We start from the raw sequence: 12,455 nt of genomic DNA, 5'->3' as shown, positions 1-12,455 counted from the left end.
AAATCTGCTTTATTTCCTCTCAGTGTTATTACTCGAGCTTTGTCAAAGATTCAACAACCATCCTCGTCTACTGTTGAGTTAGTTGATGATAATTTGTGTGTGAACATGTTGAGTGGTGCTCTGCATCCAGGATCATCATTAACTTCCCCCATTAGTGAGCCTAGTCTGTTATGCTCTGCATCCAGGATCATCATTAACTTCCCCCATTAGTGAGCCTAGTCTGTTATGCTCTGCATCCAGGATCATCATTAACTTCCCCCAATAGTGAGCCTAGTCTGTTATGCTCTGCATCCAGGATCATCATTAACTTCCCCCATTAGTGAGCCTAGTCTGTTATGCTCTGCATCCAGGATCATCATTAACTCCCCCCATTAGTGAGCCTAGTCTGTTATGCTCTGCATCCAGGATCATCATTAACTCCCCCCATTAGTGAGCCTAGTCTGTTATACTCTGCATCCAGGATCATCATTAACTCCCCCATTAGTGAGCCTAGTCTGTTGTGTTCTGCATCCAGGATCATTAACTTCCCCCATTAGTGAGCCTAGTCTGTTATGCTCTGCATCCAGGATAATCATTAACTTCCCCCATTAGTGAGCCTAGTCTGTTATGCTCTGCATCCAGGATCATCATTAACTTCCCCCATTAGTGAGCCTAGTCTGTTATGCTCTGCATCCAGGATCATCATTAACTTCCCCCATTAGTGAGCCTAGTCTGTTATGCTCTGCATCCAGGATCATCATTAACTTCCCCCATTAGTGAGCCTAGTCTGTTATGCTCTGCATCCAGGATCATCATTAACTCCCCCCATTAGTGAGTCTAGTCTGTTATGCTCTGCATCCAGGATCATCATTAACTCCCCCCATTAGTTAGCCTAGTCTGTTATGCTCTGCATCCAGGATAATCATTAACTTCCCCCATTAGTGAGCCTAGTCTGTTATGCTCTGCATCCAGGATCATCATTAACTTCCCCAATTAGTGAGCCTAGTCTGTTATGCTCTGCATCCAGGATCATCATTAACTTCCCCCATTAGTGAGCCTAGTCTGTTATGCTCTGCATCCTAGATCATCATTAACTCCCCCCATTAGTGAGCCTAGTCTGTTATGCTCTGCATCCAGGATCATCATTAACTCCCCCCATTAGTGAGCCTAGTCTGTTATGCTCTGCATCCAGGGCCATTATCACTAACTTCCCCTATTAGTGAGCCTAGTCTGTTATGCTCTGCATCCAGGACCAATATCACTAACTTCCCCCATTAGTGAGCCTAGTCTGTTATGCTCTGCATCCAGGACCATTATCACTAACTTTCCCCACTAGTGAGCCTAGTCTGTTATGCTCTGCATCCTGGATCATCATTAACTCCCCCCATTAGTGAGCCTAGTCTGTTATGCTCTGCATCCAGGACCATTATCACTACTTCCCCCACTAGTGAGCCTAGTCTGTTATGCTCTGCATCCAGGACCATTATCACTAACTTCCCCGTTAATGAGCCTAGTCCGTTATGCTCTGCATCCAGGTTCATTATCACTAACTTCCCCCACTAGTGAGCCTAGTCTGTTACGCTCTGCATCCAGGACCATTATCACTAACTTCCCCCACTAGTGAGCCTAGTCTGTTATGCTCTGCATCCAGGACCATTATCACTAACTTCCCCCACTAGTGAGCCTAGTCTGTTACGCTCTGCATCCAGGACCATTATCACTAACTTCCCCCACTAGTGAGCCTAGTCTGTTATGCTCTGCATCCAGGACCATTATCACTAACTTTCCCCACTAGTGAGCCTAGTCTGTGATGCTCTTCATCCAGGATCATTATCACTAACTTTCCCCACTAGTGAGCCTAGTCTGTGATGCTCTTCATCCAGGATCATTAGCACTAACTTTCCCCACTAGTGAGCCTAGTCTGTGATGCTCTTCATCCAGGATCATTAGCACTAACTTTCCCCACTAGTGAGCCTAGTATGTGATGCTCTTCATCCAGGATCATTAGCACTAACTTTCCCCACTAGTGAGCCTAGTCTGTGATGCTCTTCATCCAGGATCATTATCACTAACTTTCCCCACTAGTGAGCCTAGTCTGTGATGCTCTTCATCCAGGATCATTATCACTAACTTTCCCCACTAGTGAGCCTAGTCTGTGATGCTCTTCATCCAGGATCATTAGCACTAACTTCCCCCTCTAGTGAGCCTAGTCTTTGATGCTTTGCCTACAGGTTCATTATCACTAACTTCCCCAATTAGTGAGTCTAGTCTGTGATGATCTGCATCCAGGATCATTATCACTAACTTTCCCCACTAGTGAGCCTAGTCTGTGATGCTCTTCATCCAGGATCCTTAGCACTAACTTCCCCCTCTAGTGAGCCTAGTCTTTGATGCTTTGCCTACAGGTTCATTATCACTAACTTCCCCAATTAGTGAGTCTAGTCTGTGATGATCTGCATCCAGGATCATTATCACTAACTCCCCCCACTAGTGAGCCTAGTCTGTGATGCTCTTCATCCACGATCATTAGCACTAAATCTCCAACTAGTGAGCCTAATCTTTACACCACTCATGTTAAAGTTCTAACTCATGAGGATTTGATCAAAGATGAGTTTGTTGACCAGTCTCTGGAGAGACTAAGAGATATAGTGATAATTAAGAGAGAAACAAAGGATCTGGACATCTGTTACTATAATAACAGTGGTGTACTTATGGAGAAAAGTTCCTTTTAGTTAACAGCTGACAGTGTTTCCACCACAGAAGCATTTAGTAAGCAAGTTATTGATTTTGCTCACAATAGTCTTTTATGAGGATATTTCGTGTAAGGAAAACACTTATTAAAGTCTCGAAACACTTGACATGGCCTAAAATGAAGGAAACTCTGATTATGTGGGTCGTTAACACTTGTGTCTGTTGATGTGACTGCCAGCCCACATACCTCCACTTGCTTCTCCCATTCCTGTCACCGCTGATCCGGAACTTTTTTATCGCCTCATAATAGATTGTGTTAGTTCTTTACCTAGAACCAAACCAGGTAACCAATACTTGTTTACTATTATGGATGCAGCGACAGCAATTCTCATGAAAAAAAAATCACCCGCTGTTGAAAGCATTAATGAGATTTTTTCACGCAAGTTGGATTTTCATGAAAGATTCAGTCGGATCAGGGATCCAATTTTATTTCTATGATCTTTCGCGAGTAATTATACCACCTGTTATACTAGTTATCACTGTTATACTAATTATACCACCTGTTACACTAGTTATCACTCACAATTCCTACCAGTTATCACTGACAAACATCAGCAGCTGGTGTATTTCTCGCATACAACACGAGAAATACACAAGCCGAGAATGAGAGCAAATCGACTTACTTAATCGCTCCAAGACGGGGTGATGATTGAGCGGCACAGTGAGTGAGCTCCTGGTTAATAATGGTCCTGAGCGCTCCCGGACGGGGTGATGGCTGAGCGCAACTGAGAGTGAGCACCTGGTTTATAATGACCCTGAACAGTCTCTGCCTCCCACCTCTAATAATTTATTTTCTTCTGCTTTCAAATTTCCCACATATAGCACCTTCCCCTTCTGCAAACTACGGTGAGCGTCAACTGTAGTAGAACCGTTGACTGTATTTGTGTATACTTGAATAAACTTACTTAGCAGGAGGGCTTATGACTTGCTTGATGTTGTCCTGAGCTAATACACAAAGGCTACAGGGATTGATCAAGGCACGGATGAAAGATTAGGCACCTTTCTTACACCTACTGTCCCCTCCTCACCTAGCTGTAAGTAGATGCCTGGGTCTTTGTCCACTCTTCCGGGCCGAATCCAGAGGTACAAGATAAAACTACCTGAAATGCACTACATAACCATGGGCTTTTTATACAGTATATCAGTGATATCCTCTACGTCAGTAATAGTTGCATCATATACTACAAAAACTAAAAATTGTTATTAAGTATATGCAAGTGTCTTAACTGTTGCCACGGCTTATCTAACAGTAAATAGATATCTAAAACCTAATCAGTTTTCGTAGGTTGCATTACGGGGAAGAACAAGAGAACTTAAATCAACCACGATACTTGGTTTTTTTTTATATTTTATTTAAAATCATATGCATTACATACATAAGTTACACATACATTGCTACTTATTTAATCACGTATTAGAAATACATTTAACCTCTCCATTACACATATCTCCTTTTGCATTTAAAATATGTACAAACAAAAATAATGAGTGACACTGTTCCCTCAACTTTGATCAATTTTCCCAAAACTAACATAAAAAACACGTAATATCTTGCACATACTGTGGTTCTCATATCCCACACACACACCTTCACATATGTAATATTTGTTCCCCCGTCCCCCACCTAGTTTACACATCATATTAACATTGGACGTTAGCAGAGTATCAAGTGAGGTACGAAGAGCAATAATGTACGTGGTGGCTGATTTCCTCTATATCTCGTGGGGTTTGTGGGAAACCGGGGGATCAGTTAGGGTCAGGGCAATTGCGGCAGGTATCTACAGAACGTATTATAGAAATAAACTCATATATAGTAGGAGGTGGGATAACAGTTTTCCTACAAGTTATCGGAGTCTTACGGTTCAAAGGTTGCTGCAACTGGGAGTGGGGTAAGGCAACGAGGGGCTGGACTCCCCCCGTGGTAACACCAAATGGTATGTTCGGGACTTCAGGGTGGAGGGTGGGATTTGGTGAGTTGCGTGTATGTATTATAGTTGATTATGTGCGCTGAGTAAGTATGAATGTGGCGTTGTGTGTATGTATTATAGTTGATTATGTGCGCTGAGTAAGTATGAATGTGGCGTTGTGTGTATGTATTATAGTTGATTATGTGCGCTGAGTAAGTATGAATGTGGCGTTGTGTGTATGTATTATAGTTGATTATGTGCGCTGAGTAAGTATGAATGTGGCGTTGTGTGTATGTATTATAGTTGATTATGTGCGCTAAGTAAGTATGAATGTGGCGTTGTGTGTATGTATTAGTAGTGAAGTTTTCTACAGGGGGCACCCTTCCGGAAAAGGCCTTCTACAGGGCGCACCCTTCCGGTTTAGGCCTTCCACTGAGCGCACCCTTCCGGTCTAGGACCTTCTTCTGAGGCATCCCCTTTTCACACCTAGGTGTTACTTCCGGTTTTGACCATGACCTCGCCCTCGAGACTACCTCACCCTTGACCCCCCAACCAATACCCCCACTCCCCACGACCCCCCCCCCTCGCGACCCCCGTCGCCATCGCGCCGCGCGCCCGCCCGCGCGCCCGCCCGCGCGCCCCGCCCGCGCGCCCGCCCGCGCCCTTCGCGACCCCCGCCCGCGCCTTCTGCTGCGCCTTCTGCAGCGTCGTCCGGATCGCCCCCGCGCCTCGAATTTTTTTCTTATGATCTCCTTGGATCAAGGTTTTTGGATTCTCCCCTATGGGGTTTCGAATTTTTTTTGAATTTCATTTTCTTGTGCTCTCCATCTCCTCGGATCAAGTTTTTAAGGTTCCCCCTCCCACTTTCACCCCCCCCATCCCCAAAAAATTTCTCGAATCACATTCCCCCCCCTATGGGGTTTTGAATTTCTTATGATCTCCTCGGATCAAGTTTTTTGGATTCCCCCCTATGGGGGTTTCGAAAGTCTCCATCTCCTTGGATCAAGTTTTTGGATTCCCCCCCCCCTATGGGGGTTTTGAATTTCTTATGATCACCTTGGATCAAATTTTTGGATTACCCCTCCCACTTTCACCCCCCCCCCACCTCAAAAATTTCTCGACAATACAAGTTTTGGATTCCCCCCTATGGGGGTTTCGAAATTCTTATGATCTCCTTGGATCAAGGTTTTTGGATTATGGGGTTTTCGAAATTCTCCATCTCCTCGGAACAAGTTTTTAAGGTTCCCCCTCCCACTTTCACCCCCCAACCCCAAAAATTTCTTGACAATACCATGACTCCATCTCCTCGGATCAAGTTTTTTGGATCCCCCCTATGGGGTTTTCGAAATTCTCCATCTCCTTGGATCAAGTTTTTTTTGGATTCCCCCCTATGGGGTTTTCGAAATTCCTCGGATCAAGTTTTTGGAATCCCCCCCCCCTCTGGGTATAAGCATTCAAAATAGACTCCTCCTATGGGGGCATGCTTACTACAGGTCTAATGAAGGGTGTTTACTCGGCGGTCAGTGACGTCACGGGTTGACCCAGCACACAGGTTGAATCTTGTCTACCCTTTTACCCACCCTCCCAAACCCTCACACTCCAACCAACACCTCACAATTTTCACTCATAACCCCCCAATTTTTCTCGTTTTAACCCTTTTAATTCATTAAAGTTAATAAGGGGACACATGCATCAGAAAGTCACCACATCGCTTACATCCACTTTTCGTTAAATTCACTACTCACAATTTTACATATTACGAAGTTAAATACGCACTTTTACTTTGAACATCTTCAAAAAACACTCTCATAAATCATTTGAATACTCACAAAAATACCTTTATACATTTCCAAACAACACTGAAATACTCCAAAAACATCATTCGAACACCCCCAAATCACCTCTGAATACTCCCAGAACACCTTCATAAGTACTCTTGCACATCATTTGAACACCTTCATAAGTACTCTCATAATCATTTGTACACCTTCAAAAAACACCTTTGAATACTCACATAAACACCCTTGAACACCTTCAAAACACCTTTGAATAACCTCAAAACACCTTTGAATACTCACATAAACACCCTTGAACACCTTCAAAACACCTTTGAATAACCTCAAAACACCTTTGAACACCTTCAAAACACCCTTGAACACCTTCAAAACACCCTTGAACACCTTCATAAGTACTCTCATAATCATTTGTACACCTTCAAAAAACACCTTTGAATACTCACATAAACACCCTTGAACACCTTCAAAACACCTTTGAATAACCTCAAAACACCTTTGAACACCTTCAAAACACCCTTGAACACCCTTGATCACCTTCAAAAAAACAACATTTGAACACACTCAAAACACCTTTGAACACCTTTGAACATTTCCAAACAACACTGAAACACTTCCAAAAACACCATTTGAGTACTCCCAAATACACCACTGAATACTAAAACACCACTGAATACACTCAAAACACCACCAAAATCACCATGAAACACTTCCAAAAAACACAATTTGAGTACTCCCAATTACACCACTGAATACTACTAAAACACCGCTGAATTCAATCAAAACACCCTTCAACACCTTCAAAACACCTTTGAACACCTTTGAACATTTCCAAAAACACTATTTGAGTACTCCCAATTAAACCACTGATTACTACTAAAACACCGCTGAATTCAATCAAAACACCCTTTAACACCTTCAAACACCCTTCAACACCTTCAAACACCCTTGAACACCTTCAAAACACTCTTGAACACCTTCAAAAACACCTTTGAACATTTCCAATCAACGCTGAAACACTTCCAAAAAACACAATTTGAGTACTCCCAATTACACCACTGAATACTACTAAAACACCGCTGAATTCAATCAAAACACCCTTCAACACCTTCAAAACACCTTCAAAACACCTTTGAACACCTTCAAAACACTCTCATAATCATTTGAACACACTCAAAACACCTTTGAATAACCTCAAAACACCGCTGAATTCAATCAAAACACCCTTCAACACCTTCAAAACACCTTTGAACACCTTCAAAACACCTTTGAACACCTTCAAAACACTCTCATAATCATTTGAACACACTCAAAACACCTTTGAATAACCTCAAAACACCGCTGAATTCAATCAAAACACCCTTCAACACCTTCAAAACACCTTTGAACACCTTTGAACATTTCCAAAACACTATTTGAGTACTCCCAATTACACCACTGATTACTACTAAAACACCGCTGAATTCAATCAAAAACACCCTTCAACACCTTTAAACACCCTTGAACACACTCAAAACACCCTTCAACACCTTCAAAATACCTTTGAACACCTTCAAAACACCTTTGAACACATTCAAAACACTCTCATAATCATTTGAACACACTCAAAACACCTTTGAATAACCTCAAAACACCTTTGAACACCTTCAAAACACCCTTGAACACCCTTGATCACCTTCAAAAAAAAAACAGCATTTGAACACACTCAAAACACCTTTGAACTCCTTTGAACATTTCCAAACAACACTGAAACACTTCCAAAAACACCATTTGAGTACTCCCAAATACACCACTGAATACTAAAACACCACTGAATACACTCAAAACACCACCAAAATCACCATAAACTAAGATCAACACCCACATCCCACAACACCCACAACCCACAACACCCACAATTTTTTTTCTCGTTTTATCTAATTTCATCAGAAAGTCACAACACCCACACCTCCCATTTTTTTCTCGTTTTAACCCTTTTAGTTCATTAAAGTTAATAAGGGGACACACTACATCAGAAAAAGTCACATCAACAACCCACTTATAACGTCTTTTCGGTATCTCTAGTTCGACAACAACACCCACATCCCACAACACCCACATCCCACATCCCACACATACACACAGACACACACACACACACACACACACACCCTAACCTAGCCTAACTTATCCTAACCTAGCCTAACCTAACCTAACCTAGCCTAACCTAACTTAACCTAACCTAACCTTTACCTAACCTTTACCTAACTTAACCTAACCTAACCTAACCTTTACCCTAACCTTACCTAACCTAACCTAACCTACCCTAACCTACCCTAACCTAACCTTACCTAACATAACCTATCCTAGCCTAACCTAACCTAACCTAACTTAACCTAACCTAACCTAACCTAACCTAACCTAGCCTAACCTAACTTAACTTAACTTAACCTAACCTAACCTAACCTAGCCTAACCTAACTTAACCTAACCTAACCTAACCTAACCTACCCTAACCTAACTTATCCTAACCTAACCCATCTTAACCTAACCTAACCTAACCTAGCCGAACCTATCCTAACCGTTCCTAACTTAACTAACCTAACCTAACCTAACCTAACCTTACCTAACCTAACCTAACCTAGCCTAACCTAACCTATCTTATCCTAATCTAACCTTGCCTAACCATTACCTAACCTAACCTAACCTATCTTAACCTAACCCAACCTAACCTAGCCGAACCTATCCTAACCTAACCTAAAATATATTGGAACACTTCCAAAATACATTAGAGTACTCCAGAATTACTTTGAACGACTCCATTTTTGGATATTTCCAAATTAGTTTTGAAAACTTTATCGTAAAAATCGAACATTATTTTCTTGTTGGTAAACACTCTCAATGGTAGAAATATTTACTCGATTTCCGAATAGAAACACTTTCCTCGCTCTGAGAGACTCATTGTGGGTCACCCCTTCCCCCCCAACACCACTGGGTAATGCGGTTCACACCCAAGGTAGAACATAACACCTGCGCCAACTCAGGACAGACAGACGCCATGAAATGCGGGTAACATCCAAGGTAGAAAATCATCTCTTTCCAGACCAACTGTCTATCCTAACCCAACCTAACCTAACCTAACCTAATTCCTAACCTAACCTAACCTCACCTAACCGAACCTAACCTAACTCCATCAATCACCTCTATCCTAACCTAACCTAACCCAACCTAACTCCATCAAACACCTCTATCCTAACCTAACCTAACCTATCCTAACCTAACCTAACTCCATCAAACACCTCGAATACCTAACCTAACCTAACTTATCCTAACCTAACCTAACCTAAAATAACCTAACCTAACTTATCCTAACCTACTCACTTTACTTTGAACACCTTAAAAACACTCTCATACATCATTTGAGACCCCCTTTTCTCAATATCTCTCATCCACAACCTTTATCATCTCACTACAGAACAACCCCAAGATTACTTCGAACACTCTCATAAAGCATTTGAGTACTCACATAAACACTTTTGAACATTTCCAAACAACACTGAAGCACTTCCAAAATATCATTTTGATTACTCCCAAATAAGATTTGACAGCTCTAATTTATCTACACTTACACATTTCATTAAATTACATCTCATCCCCCCAAACTCCTCCCTCATTCTCCAGACTTTACAACATTAGCACAAAAAAACTAACTCATACACTTATGACATGAGACATTACCATATCTAACACACTGACTAACTTTGAACCAACTCTGAACACCACTGATCTTCTTCAAAAAATGCTCTGCACATCATTTGAACACCTTCAAAAAACACCATCAAACACCTCCGAATACTCCCAAAAAACACTACTGATTACTACCAAATCACCACTGAATACTACCAATCACCGTCAAAATCACCAGAAACTAAGTTTAACATCACCATCTAACATCCTTTTTATAGAAATCCCCTCAAATCACTATAACCAAGAACTCCCTCCCCATTTGACGCATAAAAAAAAGCATGAACACAAACCTAATACGCAAACACTTAGTACATGATCACCATCAACTGAAAACATATCTTGTACACACACATAATATAAGACAATCACCAACTACAATCACCCATGTTCACTTACCTCAAAATCACTAATATCACAGAAAACAATCATTTTTATAAACATTTCACACACACACAAAAAAAAAAATCATATTTGACAATATCTAAGCGCACTCACCTCACTACCACCAACACACGATGTCTCACCTCACAGGACCGACAAGCTCACCTCCAGTGACGTCACACTCCCATTGTGTTACTTGGTGGTTGGTAACATCACACCTAACCCCCTTGTTTCAACCTGTTGTACCCTACATTATCTAAGAACACTATATCCAAGACGATTACCAGATTTTATGATCCCCAACACCAAGATCACAGAAAACACACATTTTTATAATTATTCACACAAAAATCACGATCACCAATTCCATATCATGTTTACCGTCATCTATCAACACTAATCACCAAGATCACCAAAAAATCTAAGATCATGCATCTCAAAACTACTATGATCACTGAAAACACTTATTTTTTAACATTCGCACAAAAATAAGACATACACAAAAATACCACAACACTTCCACCAACATCTATAACATAACATGAGCACTATAACATATCACTATCACAAAAAAAAAATAATACACAGACACCCACATATTATACATTTCAATTGCAAATTTAAGACATGAGACATACACACCAAATCTAAGACATTCACCTCCAACTAAGACATACACATCACCCCTAAAACTTCCTTCCTTATTCATTCCGTATATCTCCTAGAGTTGTTTTAACCCCGACGGCCCATCATGACATTAGGAGCCAGAGTGTAGTAGGTGGTGTTGGAGTGGTGATGGTTCCTCTGGCTCCTACGTCGTGATGGATCCGTCGGGGTTAAAACAGCTCTAGGAGATATACGGAATGAATAAGGAAGGAAGTTTTAGGGGTGATGTGTATGTCTTAGTTGGAGGTGAATGTCTTAGATTTGGTGTGTATGTCTCATGTCTTAAATTTGCAATTGAAATGTATAATATGTGGGTGTCTGTGTATTATTTTTTTTTTTGTGATAGTGATATGTTATAGTGCTCATGTTATGTTATAGATGTTGGTGGAAGTGTTGTGGTATTTTTGTGTATGTCTTATTTTTGTGCGAATGTTAAAAAATAAGTGTTTTCAGTGATCATAGTAGTTTTGAGATGCATGATCTTAGATTTTTTGGTGATCTTGGTGATTAGTGTTGATAGATGACGGTAAACATGATATGGAATTGGTGATCGTGATTTTTGTGTGAATAATTATAAAAATGTGTGTTTTCTGTGATCTTGGTGTTGGGGATCATAAAATCTGGTAATCGTCTTGGATATAGTGTTCTTAGATAATGTAGGGTACAACAGGTTGAAACAAGGGGGTTAGGTGTGATGTTACCAACCACCAAGTAACACAATGGGAGTGTGACGTCACTGGAGGTGAGCTTGTCGGTCCTGTGAGGTGAGACATCGTGTGTTGGTGGTAGTGAGGTGAGTGCGCTTAGATATTGTCAAATATGATTTTTTTTTTTTTGTGTGTGTGTGAAATGTTTATAAAAATGATTGTTTTCTGTGATATTAGTGATTTTGAGGTAAGTGAACATGGGTGATTGTAGTTGGTGATTGTCTTATATTATGTGTGTGTACAAGATATGTTTTCAGTTGATGGTGATCATGTACTAAGTGTTTGCGTATTAGGTTTGTGTTCATGCTTTTTTTTATGCGTCAAATGGGGAGGGAGTTCTTGGTTATAGTGATTTGAGGGGATTTCTATAAAAAGGATGTTAGATGGTGATGTTAAACTTAGTTTCTGGTGATTTTGACGGTGATTGGTAGTATTCAGTGGTGATTTGGTAGTAATCAGTAGTGTTTTTTGGGAGTATTCGGAGGTGTTTGATGGTGTTTTTTGAAGGTGTTCAAATGATGTGCAGAGCATTTTTTGAAGAAGATC

General features: G+C 40.9%; 1 long non-coding RNA gene across 1 annotated transcript in view; it reads right to left on the bottom strand.

Moving 5' to 3' along the window:
- The window catches only part of LOC138851343 (uncharacterized), a 67,329-nt gene extending 63,867 nt beyond the window's left edge, over positions 1-3,462 (bottom strand). Inside the window, exon 1 of the long non-coding RNA XR_011391166.1 lies at positions 3,354-3,462. This is a non-coding gene — a long non-coding RNA (uncharacterized lncRNA). The remainder of the gene's footprint in view (positions 1-3,353) is intronic.
- Positions 3,463-12,455: the final 8,993 nt, after the last annotated feature.

The sequence above is a fragment of the Cherax quadricarinatus genome, unplaced genomic scaffold (assembly GCF_038502225.1).
Source record: "Cherax quadricarinatus isolate ZL_2023a unplaced genomic scaffold, ASM3850222v1 Contig377, whole genome shotgun sequence".
NCBI classification, from domain to species: domain Eukaryota; kingdom Metazoa; phylum Arthropoda; class Malacostraca; order Decapoda; family Parastacidae; genus Cherax; species Cherax quadricarinatus.
The sequence above is the reverse complement of the archived record's forward strand: the minus strand, read 5'-3'. Positions and strand labels throughout refer to the sequence as shown.